We start from the raw sequence: 16,000 nt of genomic DNA, 5'->3' as shown, positions 1-16,000 counted from the left end.
AGACTGTGGCGGGCCGCCACAGTCTTGTTCATTGGTGGGAAACACTGAAGCATGTTTATCATGACGGCACAGTGGTTAGTTGATAATTGTAACATGCACCAAATCACACAAAGAAGTCATCCAGTCAGTAATGCATTCAGTACGCTTTAAATTTATGACTTCTTAATCAGATCATTCTTCTTAAATCTAGTCAAATAATTTTCCCCATCTTGTTGTGAGTGTTAAAGACTAGTTAACAGATGAATGCGCCAGATCATTCCACTTACTTGAACTAAATATTGCCATTTGTTCTTATTAAGCCCAAACATCTAAAATAAATAAGGTCATTTTTCACCTAAATCAAGAAAAAATTGCTTTCAAATAATGTTTCGAACCATACATATTCTTGAATAAAGAACATTTCTGACAAGTTTTTTTTTTTTTTTTTTAAGGATTACGTTAATTAATTTATTGCTTAAAATAAGGCTGTTAAGCTTATTTTCAGCTGGCTATTTTTCTTCAAGAAATCTGAGTGAAATATACTTGAACTGCTGGCAGTTAATTTCACTTATTTCCAATAGATTTACACTGAAAACAAGGGAATTTAACTAGTTTTAAGGAGTTGTGTTTTTGCTGTGTAGTAATGTTATACGTTAGGAATGGCTTACTTTTAAAGCCATTTTTGTGCAACTTAGGTACACCTTGCAAAAGTATTCGGCCCCCTTGAACCTTGCAACCTTTTGCCACATTTCAGGCTTCAAACATAAAGATATAAAATTTTAATTTTTTTGTCAAGAATCAACAACAAGTGGGACACAGTCGTGAAGTGGAACAAAATTTATTGGATAATTTAAACTTTTTTAACAAATAAAAAACTGAAAAGTGGGGCGTGCAATATTATTCGGCCCCCTTGCGTTAATACTTTGTAGCGCCACCTTTGCTTGGGGTATGTTTCTATCAGTTTTGCACATCGAGAGACTGACATTCTTTCCCATTCTTCCTTGCAAAACAGCTCGAGCTCAGTGAGGTTGGATGGAGAGTGTTTGTGAACAGCAGTCTTCAGCTCTTTCCACAGATTCTCGATTGGATTCAGGTCTGGACTTTGACTTGGCCATTCTAACACCTGGATACTTTTATTTTTGAACCATTCCATTGTAGATTTGGCTTTATGTTTTGGATCATTGTCCTGTTGGAAGATAAATCTCCGTCCCAGTCTCAGGTCTTGTGCAGATACCAACAGGTTTTCTTCCAGAATGTTCCTGTATTTGGCTGCATCCATCTTCCCGTCAATTTTAACCATCTTCCCTGTCCCTGCTGAAGAAAAGCAGGCCCAAACCATGATGCTGCCACCACCATGTTTGACAGTGGGGATGGTGTGTTCAGGGTGATGAGCTGTGTTGCTTTTACGCCAAACATATCGTTTTGCATTGTGGCCAAAAAGTTCAATTTTGGTTTCATCTGACCAGAGCACCTTCTTCCACATGTTTGGTGTGTCTCCCAGGTGGCTTGTGGCAAACTTTAAATGAGACTTTTTATGGATATCTTTGAGAAATGGCTTTCTTCTTGCCACTCTTCCATAAAGGCCAGATTTGTGCAGTGTACGACTGATTGTTGTCCTATGAACAGACTCTCCCACCTCAGCTGTAGATCTCTGCAGTTCATCCAGAGTGATCATGGGCCTCTTGGCTGCACCTCTGATCAGTTTTCTCCTTGTTTGAGAAGAAAGTTTGGAAGGACGGCCGGGTCTTGGTAGATTTGCAGTGGTCTGATGCTCCTTCCATTTCAATATGATGGCTTGCACAGTGCTCCTTGAGATGTTTAAAGCTTGGGAAATCTTTTTGTATCCAAATCCGGCTTTAAACTTCTCCACAACAGTATCTCGGACCTGCCTGGTGTGTTCCTTGGTTTTCATAATGCTCTCTGCACTTTAAACAGAACCCTGAGACTATCACAGATCAGGTGCATTTATACGGAGACTTGATTACACACAGGTGGATTCAATTCATCATCATCGGTCATTTAGGACTCTGGAGTGAGTTTGCTGCACTGAAAGTAAAGGGGCCGAATAATATTGCACGCCCCACTTTTCAGTTTTTTATTTGTTAAAAAAGTTTAAATTATCCAATAAATGTTGTTCCACTTCACGATTGTGTCCCACTTGTTGTTGATTCTTGACAAAAAAATTAAATTTCATATCTTTCTGTTTGAAGCCTGAAATGTGGCGAAAGGTTGCAAGATTCAAGGGGGCCGAATACTTTTGCAAGGCACTGTATTTACTAGTGTTGTACCGATACCATTTTTTGGGCACGATACAGATACCTGGCTGTGCAGTATCGGCCGATACCGATGCCATTCTGTTTGCAAAAAAAAATACATATGTTTATATATATATATATATATGTATATATATATTAGGGCTGCAGCTATCGAATATTTTAGTAATCGAGTAATCGACTGAAAATTCTATCGATTAATCGAGTAATCGGATAAAACAAATATATTTTCAGGTGAAGAGCAATTATAGATATACATGAGAAAACAAGACATTTTATCATTTTCAGTCAATCAATGTCTTTATTTTTGATGTATATTGTTGAAAACAGCCAACAATTGCATCTCAGATGTAACTAGAATAAAAAATAAAAAAAAATGACTAATTCACTGCTTTCACTCAAAAAACCTTTAGATCTTATTTTTAAAAAGTATACACATATATATATATAAACACACCTAAAAATGCCTTTACGCTTGATAACACACATCACTTAAAAGATTTTTTCCCACGTTTTTTAATTGAATTTCTATTTGTGTCAAGCCATTTTTAAGTTCTAGTTAAGTTTTAAGTTAGTCTAAACTGTAAGTCCTGATAGGATTTTGAGTTTTTGCACTGTTCAAAATAAATGTATGATACAGGCTGTATTGGAGCACATTAGGGACTAGTGCTACTTGGTGTTTTATCCAGCAATGACTACTGAGCTAAAATTGATAGTTAGCATTATTGAGTTTTTATTTGACACCCTCATTACTCCACAACGCTATGTTATGTTAAAGCCTGTATGTAAGACACGTTAGCCACGCATCGAAAGTGGTCTTAATTAATTTAAACCTAGCCCTCCGCAGGGCTAACGTAAGGTGAGGTAGTAGTGACAGTAACGTTAATCTTATATATTAGCGCTTAGCGCTCTTTATTAGCGCTTAGCGCTCTACTGCTTTAAGATGGCGGCTGTTTGCTAACGCTGCCCAGACGCGGCCTAGTCTGTCAATGTGCATCTAGTTCAACATACATGTGATCTCTATGAGACTCATTGGACGCTACCTGCAACTAACGTAGCATGTGCAGGCTAGTATTTAGCAACATCGGCGTCGTTTGTAGCGGTTGTCGGCTGCAGTAAGTTTTTTTTTTTTGCTTCTTCCTCTACGCACGTGACATCAGCGCGTTGTCCCGCATTAAAAGTAGTCCGAGCAAAACGTGATGCTTAGAGCTGTCAAAATAAACGATTACTCCAGGTGAATAAAATTACTCGGATCAGTTTTTAAACTCGAGTTACTCGAGTTGCTCGAGTATTCGTTTCAGCTCTAATATATATATATATATATATATATATATATATATATATATATATATATATATTAGGGCTGTCAAACGATTAAAATTTTTAATCGAGTTAATTACAGCTTAAAAATTAATTAATCGCAATTCAAACCATCTATAAAATATGCCATATTTTTCTGTAAATTATTGTTGGAATGGAAAGATAAGACAAGATGGATATATACATTCAACATACGGTACATAAGGACTGTATTTGTTTATTATAACAATAAATCAACAAGATGGCATTAACATTATTAACATTCTGTTAAAGTGATCCATGGATAAAATGTTATATTAAAACGCCTCTTAATGTTTTCGTTTTAATAAAATTTGTAAAATTTTCAATCAAAAAATAAACTAGTAGCCCTATTCTGTCCTCAATGTGTGTGAGTACACAAATTGACATATGGCGAACATAAGTTCCAAAAAGAAATCAGACGGTGTGGCATGGGCTTTACTGAAGTCATCTCTTTTTGACAGGAGCACGTTTCTTGTATTTTTGTAAAACTGAAAATAACAAGGCAATGTGTCAATAACTTGCATAAATCACAAAATAACATAAAATGTACACACACGTGTCCATTTGAGCAGTAGCACTAGCCAAATAGCTCACAAGCATCTAACAATGTAACTGCATTTGACCATATATGTGAACAAATTCAAATACACATCATCAATAACTATCTAATGCTCATGAATATACAGTGCCTTGCAAAAGTATTCGGCCCCCTTGAATCTTGCAACCTTTCGCCACATTTCAGGCTTCAAACATAAAGATATGAAATTTAATTTTTTTGTCAAGAATCAACAACAAGTGGGACACAATCGTGAAGTGGAACAACATTTATTGGATAATGTCAATGATAATGTCATGACAATGTCAGACAATGTCTTTATTTAGATGTTGGAATTTACTACTTGTTCACATTTGATGTTGAAAAAACAGCAATAATATTTTTGCACAGTAATATTTTCTCTTGTGTATACTTTAAAATTTTACATAAATCATTTAATAGAATTATCGGCTTGACATTATCGGTTGGAACGAGGAGGAAATTATCGGTTATCGGTATCGGCTGAAAAATGCATTTTCGTTCATCACTAATAGGAATCTAACAAATCAAGCATGTACAGTATTTTGGTCCAAGGCCATTAAGTGTTTTGTAGACGAGCAGTAGGATTTTATAGTCTATCCTTTGACTCACTGGAAGCCAGTGTAACAATTTCAAAACCGGTGTAATGTGGTCCAGTTTCCTTGTATTTGTGAGGACTCTGGCTGCAGCATTCTGTACCAGCTGCAGCTTCCTGACAGATTTTTTTTTTTATCAAGACCTGTAAATATACCGTTGCAATAGTCCAATCTGCTGAAAATGAATGCATGCATAAGTTTTTCCATGTCTTGTTGTGTCAGAAGCCCCTTAATTCTGGCTATATTTTTTAGGTGGTAATAAGCAGATTTAGTGACGGACTTTAGATGGCTATCAAATTTTAGGTCTGAGTCAATAATTACGCCAAGGTTTCTGACTTGATTTGTAGCGTTAAATGACATTGTGCTAAGGTGCCTCCTTATCTTTGACCTTTCTTTTTTTGGCCCAAAAATGATCACTTCTGTCTTCTCCACATTTAACTGGAGAAAATTGTGGCACATCCATTCATTGATTTGATTAATGCATTTACTCAGGGAGACTAAGGGACTATAATCATGTGGGGACACAGAAATTTAGAGTTGTGTGTCATCTGCATAGGTGTGATAGGAGATGTCATACTGTTCCATAATCTGAGCTAGGGGAGCATATAGATGTTAAATAAGAGTGGTCCAAGAATTGACCCTTGAGGGCCTCCACACGTGAATTTGGTTCATTCTGACTGATGGTTTCCGATTGACACAAAGAAATCCATATCATGTAAATAAGATGTGAACCACTGAAGAACAATGTCAGTAAGCCCTACCCACTGTTCCAATCTGCTGAGTAGTATGTTATGATCAACCGTGTCGAATGCGGCGCTGAGATCCAATAGTAGCAGAACAGATGATTTGCCTGCATCGGTATTCCGACGAATATCATTTAGAACTTTGATAAGCACGGTCTCGGCGCTGTGTTCTGGCCGAAATCCAGACTGAAATGAGTTAAAAAGACTGTTTTGTTTTGTAACTGAGTCAACACTATATGTGAAAATGAAATGGGAAAGAGAGCTGGGCGAACTGATACCAGAGGAGAAATGGAACAACATGTGGTGGTCACACTTATCAACATCACAATCACCTAAATGGAAGGAATTCAATTGGAAAAACTTAATTGGATACTTCATCACACCTAAAATTAAAAGTAAACAAGTAGCCAACAATCTTGCGGGAGACGATGCAACAACTTGAATCCAGACCATACCATTATTTGATACACTGCCAATGGGAAAACCCATTGGCAGTGTATCAAATACTTGTTCTCCCCACTGTATTTTGGACATGCATTAATATTCAATAATTCTGGGAGAAGGTTCACTCAGCTCTCTGTGATATGTTGGGATATACAATTCCTTAATCCTGTAAGGTATTATATCTGGGACTTTTAGAGGATTTAATACATAAAGAGGACCAGTATATTGTGAAAATTCTCCTTGTGGCTGCAAAAAAGGCCATAACAAAGAACTGGTTAAGAACTGAATCTCCAACATATGAACAATGGCTGCTAATAGCGGATGAAATACTCGACATGGAACGGCTAACATATAGGCTAAAGATAAAAGAATATTTGTTTTGGAAAAACTGGGGGAAGTGGCTGACTTACAGAGAAAAAGGGGTATAATATGGATCTCTGGCTCATCATGATAGAGGGGAACACAGGCCCATTTGGTGCTCATTAGTTATATTTTTCTTTATGTTTGGTGTTGGTGTTATTCGGTGCTGGGGAATGTTGTGTTTGTGTTTTTGTGTGAAAAATTAGAAATAAATTTTTAAAAATTGTAAAAAAAAAAAAAAAAAAAAAAAAGATTGTTTTGCATCATAAAAACCTGGATCTGTTCGAACACAACCCACTCGATAATTTTCCCCAGGAATGTCAGATTTGATATAGGCCTATAATTACAGTGGTACCTCTACATACGAATTTAATTCGTTCCAGGACCTTGTTTGTAAGTCGAAATGGTCGTATGTTGAGCAGGATTTTCCCATAGGAATACATTATAATTCCATTAATTCGTTCCAAAGCCTAAAAACATACACTAAATTCCTAATAAATACTGCTGGCACTGCTACAAATGGCAATTAAACATAGAAAAACAAATAAGTTATAAATAAATAATTCAGAATAATATAATAATAAGAAGAATAATTAATAATTATTCCTGTAAATAATGTAACGAATCGGATTCTAATATGGCGGACACTTTTTACTGTCCCTGAACGCACCGCGAAGCTGACGTCTCAGTGAGATAGGTCGGTGCGGTAGAGATAATACTTTCGTTTTCTTGAGAGCAGTCAACTGCTTAAGACAATGGGCGTTTTGTGTTGGATAAGTTCTTAAATAAATGATAAAAACGTGACGAAGCTGGCGATTTCCTTGGCAATGTTACCACAATAATAATTGTCACCTTAACTTATAAATAGTGGCGAACGGTGGTCGGAAGAGGACCATGGAGCTGTATTGTTGAGCCAGTTCAGGGACGCGCACACCAAGCTCATATTTTTCTATAACTTGCATCTTCATTTCAAAGGTAAGCATCACTTTTTTCCTTGTTTCTCCAACTGTATCAACTTTTTTTAAAAAACTGTGTTGATTTCTCACACAAGAAAATCCACCGTGCGTTCGTTTGCAGTGCTGTCATGTCGTCGTATTTCGAGCAACTCGTCGGATGTAGAAACAAATGGCGGCTCAAATTTTACGTCGGATGTCGAAAAGATCGTGTGTCGAAGTGATCGTATGTAGAGGTACCACTGTACTTATTGTTGAGGCATCCAGATTAGGTAGTTTTAGAAGAGGTTGTATTACTGCGGTTAAAGTCTGTGGAAACTCTCCTGTTTGGAGAGAAGTATTTATAATCTGAAGTACGTCTGGGGCTATGCAATGAAAAACAGTTTTGAAAAAGTTTGAAGTAAGGATGTCAAGGCAGCATGTTGTGGGCTTTCATTTTGACACAATTTCTGTTAAAGTGGCATAGTCCAAGAGGCTAAATTTTATGGGTAAAAATTAGAGATGTCCCGATCTATCGGATCCGATCACGTCATTTTCAAAGTATCGGAATCGGCAAAAAAATATCGGCCATTCCTTTTTTTAAATATATATTTTTCAATTAAATCGTTTTCTAATTGTATTTAACGTTACAGATATAATACGTTACACTCACCCAGAGTCTTTAGTTTAGGCTTAAGGCTGGTTTATCAAATTTATCCCTATAACGGCAGTAATTAATTTCTTTAAAAATGTATCACGTTATAGTATTTAACGCAATTAATGCATGCGCTGCACGACCCACTCGCATGGTCGCGCTCACTCTGTAATGGCGCCGTTTTACCTATATAAAGAGATAAAAGGCAGCGTTTAATATGTAGAGTGAAATTTGGCAGCCTTTACAGACTTTTTTTTATTTGGCTAAAGCCTTACAATCCCTCTCCCTACGATTAGAAATATCATGGGTAACAATGTGGGGAAGCAAGGTAGCACTTGACCTTTTTCTTAACACCTTATGGTAGCACTACGCACAGTCATGGTTCCACTTCCCATCATGCATTAGGCCATGGCTACAGTATCATTTACTGAAAGCTCAACAAATACACTAGATGGCAATATTTAGTCACAATATACAAAGTCACAAGTCTTTCTATCCGTGGATCCCTCTCACAGAAAGAATGTTAATAATGTAAATTAGAGATGATGCCGATCGATCGGGTTCGATCACATCATTTTCAAAGTATCGGAATCGGCAAAAAAATATTGGCCATGCCTTTTTTTAATATATATATATATTTTTTAATTAAATTGTTTTCTAAATGTATTTAACGTTACAGACATAATATTTTACACTTATCCAGAGTCTTTAGTTTAGGCTTAAGGTAGGGTTATCAAATTTATCCCAATAACGGCGGTAATTGATTTGGAAAAAAAAAAGTATCACGTTGAAATATTTAACGCAATTAATGCATGCGCTGCACGACCCACTCATGCATTGTTGCGCTCCATCTGTAATGGCGCCGTTTTGCCAATATAGAGAGCTAAAAGGCAGCGTAAAATGAGTACAGTGACTTTTGGCAGCCTTTAGAACCTTATTTTAATTGGCTAAAGCCTTACAATCCCTCTCCCTACGAATAGAAATATCATGGGAAGCAATGTGGGGAAGCAAGGTAACAATTGCTCTTTTTCTTAACATCTTTAATTATATCCTATTGCAGAGAAGATTTATGAATTGGTAGCACTACGCACAGTCGTGGTTTCACTTGTCATGGTTCCACTTCCCGTCATGCATTGGGCATGGCCTTCAGTATCATTTACTGAAAGCTCAACAAATACACTAGATGGCAATATTTAGTCAGAATATACAAAGTCACAAGTCTTTCTATCCGTGGATCCCTCTCACAGAAAGAATGTTAATAATGTAAATGCCATCTTGAGGATTTATTGTCATAATAAACAAATACACTACTTGAATGAATATATTTGTCCGAGGTTTATTCATTTTTTTCTTAATGCATTGCCAAAATGTATATGATCGGGAAAAATTATCGGGAATGATTGGAATTGAATCGGGAGCAAAAAAAAAGCAATCGGATCAGGAAATATCGGGATCAGCAGATACTCAAACAAAAACGATCGGGATCGGATCGGGAGCAAAAAAAACATGATCGGAACAACCCTAATGTAAATGCCATCTAGAGGATTTATTGTCATAATAAACAAATACAGTACTTATGTACTGTATGTTGAATGTATATATTCGTCCGAGTTTTATTAATTTTTTTCTTAATGCATTGCCAAAATGTATATGATCGGGAATAATTATCGGGAATGATTGGAATTGAATCGGGAGCAAAAAAAAGCAATCAGATCGGAAAATATCGGGATCGGCTAAAACGATCGGGATCGGATCGGGAGCAAAAAAACATGATCCGAACAACCCTAGTAAAAATGCTTGCCGTCGGGAAGAAGGCAGTGCTTTCCTTCATCGGCCGGCGACCATGGCGTGACAAGCCGCCCGTTGTCGGCCGTGTCCGCCCAGAATGAGCCATATTCGGCATTCATTCCCCTACTCCGTCCTCGGCGACGGAGGAAGAGCGTAAACAATAGAGATGGCAGGAGACCTACGCTACATGCTAACACAAACCAAGTGGCTCTTCGAAGTCTCTTCCTCGCTTTTCGAACACAAAAAATCACACAAAACTGCGGAAACGCCGGCAGGGCCGCGGTAGCCGGGCTGTGAGTGGTGAGCGATTACCGCCTCTCTCTCCTGGCGCCCGTCATCAACCCCTCCGGTCGCGGAGCGTCCATCGGGACTGCTTGCCAGGGCCGCAGCATGGGAATGACGAGCTGTCATAGTCTGCTGGAACTTGCTCGCTGCAGGAGGATGGTCTATCGGTGAAGGCAATCACTTCAGCCACCGTGTGTGACACAAGTCGGGGTAGTTTGTTGAGATTTTTCGTGTTCGAAAGGCGAGGAGGAGACTTGGAAGAGCCGCTCTGTTCGGGTTAGCATATAGCCTAGCCCCCACGCCGCCTCTTTTGTTTGCACTCTTCCTCTGTCGTTGAGGACGGAGGAGGGAAATGACTCAGGTGGTATAAAATACCGTTTGGAAGGTTTAAGAAGTCAGCACTTTTGACCATTATGCAGTAATTTAGCCCTTTCATACTGAATAAATGCATTTTTAACATTTTATATTCCATTTAGCACAAAACTATTATTTGTCATGACCATACTGTACAATTTATATAACAACCGGGAAAAAATACTTTGGTACAAAGAATATCGTATAAAAATATTGGAGAGATAAAAGGAATGATGACATTTTGTGCTGCCCATGCATTCTACTCTAGTCATCAGCCTGTTGTTTTGAGTCTGTCGCCTTTTTCTCCTTCTGAATCTTCCTCCTCCTCCAAATAAGAGTCAAACATACATGGCTGTATTCAGGGGCGGACTGGGACTAAAAAGCAGCCCTGGACTTTGACTCAGCCCAGCCCACAAGAATCGCTGTACGAAGGGAAACACAGACCCTCTATGGGGGTCCGGGGGGTTGTAAAATGCATCGATTTCGTGCACTTTGAGAGAAAAGTGAAGAAAATGTGTCTAGACTGTGACTGTCTGACTTGGGGTGCTCAAAGTACTGCAAGGCTGAACTGGAGTTGGATTCATGATCTTCTGCCCTAGCTCTATGATCAACCTGAATAAACAAATGAAAGAATTTATTTTATAAAGCAAGTTTTATGTATCCAATTGATTATAATAGCACCTATCTCGTGTCTATAAAATGACTTCATTGTTTATGCCATAATTAATCTTGCCACACAAATAATAAATTTCAATGAAAATACAATACACATTTCAAGACAAATTCTGGATACATAACCTTCATTGGAAAGTATTAACCAGAAAACAAAGCAATATATAAATAATTAAAATATATATAAATTTAACTACCTAAACTTTAAAGTAGTAATTAATTATACTTTATTATTTTTATTAATATTTCTGCCGCGTGTGCATATGTTGTTTTACAGCTAAAATATTTTTTCTTAGGGGAGTGATAGTAGGACTAGCATATTGTAACTTGACACGATTGCAAACGGGTACATGGACTAGCTGGCACTAACCCTTTAATTGTCATTTATTTCATTTAAAATGCAGCTACCTGGTGGATAACAATTGCCAGTATACCGAGCAAGTAACCCTCTTCATCCCTACTTACTTGTTGCCTGGCACGGCCAGACTGTTCTCCCTGTATTTTTCAAACACTGAGAGAATAGCTGGAACAGCGGCGAGTCTGGAGTACCAGGCTAACTTACTTGCCCGACGCTTGTCTGGGGAACTTCCACCAGCTTATCATTACCCCCTCCCTCTTCTTTCTCTCTCCCTGCACCGGCTGCACGTCAGAGCGGCTGCCGCTCCCACTCTCACCATCGCCGGGGGCTGTTGTTACCCGACGTAGCCGTTGCAGCCAGACTGCTGCTTGCTAAAATACTTGTCAACTTATGACATTTTAATGCTTCGCTCTCCAGTTTCTTTAATTTTTTCTCCCTAACCTTCTCCGCGCCACCCTTCTCTTTTCTTTTTTTGCCACCATCATCCATATTGTGCAGTAACGCTCGTCGCTATTTTGCTTCCACAAGGAACCAATGAAGGCTACTCTGTGCTTTCTTCGTTCTTCTATCAGATTGGCGTTGAAAAGCCAGGCACATTGCTGCCACCTGTCGGATTGGATGCGAACTGTAGATAATCAGAGGATAGGGGGGATAAAAACAGTGATGTATAATGAATGGCGGCCGCCGGCCGTCCAGGGCATAGGCCGTTCTGTGATCCTCCAGAACCCACAGATTACCAGTCCGCCCCTGGCTGTATTCCACTTACTTCCTCTGAATCGAAAATATTGTTAAAAAAATCCACACTTGAACTAGAATCGCTGAAAAATGCTTCGTCCTCCATTCGGCTCAATGCTAAATCCGCTGAAACCGCTCATTCTCTGATGTCATCCCCAAGATGGAGGTGCCAGAGTGCTATAATGACAGGAGGAGCTAAAAGGCAGATTGAAAGACGCATTTCTCGTCATCTGCGCTTTACCAAATTGTTGTACCGTATTGTCCCGAATGTAAGACGGCCCTGATTGTAAGACGACCCCCTCTTTTTCAAGACTCAAGTTTGAAAAAAGACTTTTTGAACACCAAATTAATTTTTATACAGAAAATAATTACAGTACATCTGAAACAGATGATTATAACAATATATTTGAGTGGAAAAAGCATGTTATTTTGCCTCATTCAAATCTTAATATCTGAACATTTAAATAAGTAAACTAAAGTGCAATCACATTCGTAAATGAATGGCTTTTGGTTTTTGAAATGTAAATAAACCAATATATTGTGATAAAACAACACAATTGCAATAATTGCATGAACCATCAAAGTGAGGTCTAACTGTAGTCTTGAAACAAATCTGATTAAGGAAAAACATTGCAATAAAATAATGCAAACTGGTTAAACTTGAGAGTAGTTGAGATCTGTCATGACAGAACATTACTCCTCAAGATCAGCATTCGCTTCAAAGATATCTGCCGCCATCTAGCGTCGTGAATGGGTATAATGTCTAGACCGCGAATATAAAATGATCCCCACTTTTTTAGTCTTATTTCAATGTAAAAAACACCGTCTTATATTCAGGCCAATACGGTATATAGTTGAATCGTCTCAAAATATTTTAATTCCAATAATAATGCGATTTAAGATTTTTTTGTCATGTCGTATACAGTGCTGGCCAAAAGTATTGGCACCCCTGCAATTGTGTCAGATAATGCTCAATTTCTCCCAGAAAATGATTGCAATTACAAATGCTTTGGTAGTAATATCTTCATTTATTTTGCTTACAATGAGAAAACACAAAAGAGAATGAAGAAAAAATAATTAAATCACTATAATTTTACACAAAACTCCAAAAATGGGCCGTACAAAACTATTAGCGCCCTCAGCCAAATACTTAGTGGCACAACTTTAGACAAAACAACTGCGAACAACCGCTTCCATTATCCATCAATCAGATTCTTACAATGCTCTGCTGGAATTTTAGACCATTCTTCTTTGGCCAACTGCTCTAGGTCTCTGAGATTTGAAGGGTGCCTTCCCCAAAATGCCATTTTCAGATCTCTCCACAGGTGTTCTATGGCAGGGGTCCCCAACCTTTTCTGCACCACGGACGGGTGTGATTTGGGTCTTTTTTTCACGGACCGGTGTTCTGTCAAAATTTTCACCCTTATAAAATTCTGCTCCCAAAGCTTTTGTGGCGGTGAAAAAAGCCCTCTTTTATAGTCAGTTGGACTCTAAATGTTATCCAACGGTGCTAAAAAACTATTTACATCATAAACATGCATGTGCAACACGAAAATGGCGCCAGTTAATGCTTAACGACACGGCGAAGTCGTTAAGTGAGAGAGCTGCGTGTAGTTCTTGTGTGCAGCTAAATGGCAAATGTAAGTTAATATTCCTTTCTTTAAAGAAAGTTTGTAGTGTGTACTTTGGAATTGCTGCATTCTCGGTCATTTTTGATGTTACGCGCATGGCAAATTTGTCAGAGCACTGGCAATGTGCGGCAATACAGCAAACATAAAAATAAAATTTGTTTTTAGCCCCGTCATGTTAAGTGCAGGGAAAATACAACTCACCCGCTTAATCAGTGGGAGGCCTGAACTTGTTTCATTGAGACGAGATGGTCCCGAGATGGGAGAGTGAGAGAAGCCCGCTTCACAAAGATACGATGTTGGAAATTGTAGCACAGTATTTAGTGCTCTCCTAGCGATGGCAGGATATTCCGAAATGACTTTAATCCAGAACCTCTGTAGAGTTGTTGTCTCAAATGTACGTTTAAGGTCGCCGTGATTTGCGATCTCTACCCGAGCTGATATTCCTGTTGCACAGACATGCTCGAATCCCTCGGTTTATTCACATAAGGGTCACGAATCCACTCCTTCGCAGTTTGTGGGTCTTTAGTGATTGGGAAGTAGCATAGACTTTGTTTTCTTCGAGGTTGTAGGCTCATCTTCTGCCTCATCAGGTTCCCTTTTCCACGTAAAAAATCTGTCTAAAGACGTCTGTTTTTCAGTCATTTTAGTGTGGGGGCTAATTATTTCCGGGAACAAATGTGATGGGCGATGACCTACGTCATACGTTATTATCGAGGCCAAGCACACATAGATATACAAAACAAGATGTACTGTTAACAGTCCAATCAATGCATTTCTATAACGACCTCCTATCCTGCAGTTGTACGTATATCTAGAGTAGACAAGGATATTAGCGTGTTAAGCGGCACAGGCCAAAGTCAATTGGCCAGAATGCAGTCGTTAATAAATTACATTTTGTTTCTGCGCGGCCCGGTACCAAATGTGCCACGGACGGGTACCGGTCCGCGGCCCCGTCGTTGGGGACCCCTGTTCTACAGGATTCAGGTCTGGACTCATTGCTGGCCTCCAGTGCTTTCTCTCAAACCATTTTCTAGTGCTTTTTGAAGTGTGTTTTGGCTTATTGTCCTGCTGGAAGACCCATGACCTCTGAGGTAGACCTAGCTTTCTCACACTGGGTGCCACATTATGCTGCAAAATTTGTTGGTAGTCTTCATGATGCCATGCACACAGTCAAGCAGTCCAGTGCCAGAGGCAGCAAAGCAACCCCAAAACATCAGGGAACCTCCGTCATGTCTGACTGTGGGGACCATGTTCTTTTCTTTCAAGGCCTCGTTTCCCCCCCCCGTAAACTCTGTCGATGCCTTTTCCCAAAAAGCTCTACTTTTGACTCCTCTGACCAGTGAGCATTTTTCCAAAACAATTTTGGCTTTCTCAGGTAAGTTTTGGCAAACTCCAGCCTGGCTTTTTTATGTCTCTGGGTCAGAAATGGGGTCTTCCTGGGTATCCTATCATAGAGTCCTTTTTCTTTCAGACGCCGACGGATAGTACGGGTAGACACTGTTGTACCCTCGGACTGTGGGACAGCTTGAACTTGTTTGGATGTTAGTCGATGTTCTTTATCCACCATCCGCACAAACCTTCTTTGAAATATCTCATCATTTTTTCTTTTCCGTCCAGATCCATGGAGGTTAGCCATAGTGCTATTGGCTTTACTCTTATTTATGACACTACACACAGTAGAAACGGGAACTTTCAGGTCTTTGGAGATGGACTTGTAGCCTTGAGATTGCCCATGCTTCCTCACAATTTTGCTTCTCAAGTCCTCAGACAGTTTTTTGGTCTTCTTTCTTTTCTCCATGCTCAATGTGGTACACACGAGGACTTAGGGCAGAGGTTGAGTCAACTTTAATCCAGTTTAACTGGCTGCAAGTGTGATTTAGTTATTGCCACCACCTGTTATGTGCCACAGGTAGGTAACAGGTGCTGTTAATTACACAAATTAGAGAAGCGTCATATGATTTCTCAAAGGGTGCCAATACTTTTGTCCTGCCTAGTTTTGGAGTTTTGTGTAAAATGATAATGATTTCATTTTTTTTTTTTTTTTTTTCCATTCTCATTTGTTTTTTCATTACAAGCAAAAAATAAAGACATTACCACCAAAGCATTTGTAATTGCAATCATTTTCTGGGAGAAATCGGGCATTATCTGACAGAATTGCAGGGGTGCCAATAGGAGTGGGAACCTCTTGGTACCCCACGATACAATACAATTTGCGATAAAAAGCTCAAGATAACGATGATCTGATGATATAGCGATACAACGATTTTCGATACATTGGTC

The 16,000-nt window shown here is 38.9% G+C and overlaps 1 protein-coding gene across 4 annotated transcripts in view; it reads left to right on the top strand.

The window, feature by feature from the left end:
• The window catches only part of LOC130906335 (gastrula zinc finger protein XlCGF8.2DB-like), a 61,215-nt gene that overhangs the window by 32,149 nt on the left and 13,066 nt on the right, over nucleotides 1-16,000 (top strand). The gene's annotated exons all lie outside the window — the stretch shown is intronic.

Source organism: Corythoichthys intestinalis, chromosome 18, assembly GCF_030265065.1.
Source record: "Corythoichthys intestinalis isolate RoL2023-P3 chromosome 18, ASM3026506v1, whole genome shotgun sequence".
Classification (NCBI taxonomy): domain Eukaryota; kingdom Metazoa; phylum Chordata; class Actinopteri; order Syngnathiformes; family Syngnathidae; genus Corythoichthys; species Corythoichthys intestinalis.
The sequence above is the reverse complement of the archived record's forward strand: the minus strand, read 5'-3'. Positions and strand labels throughout refer to the sequence as shown.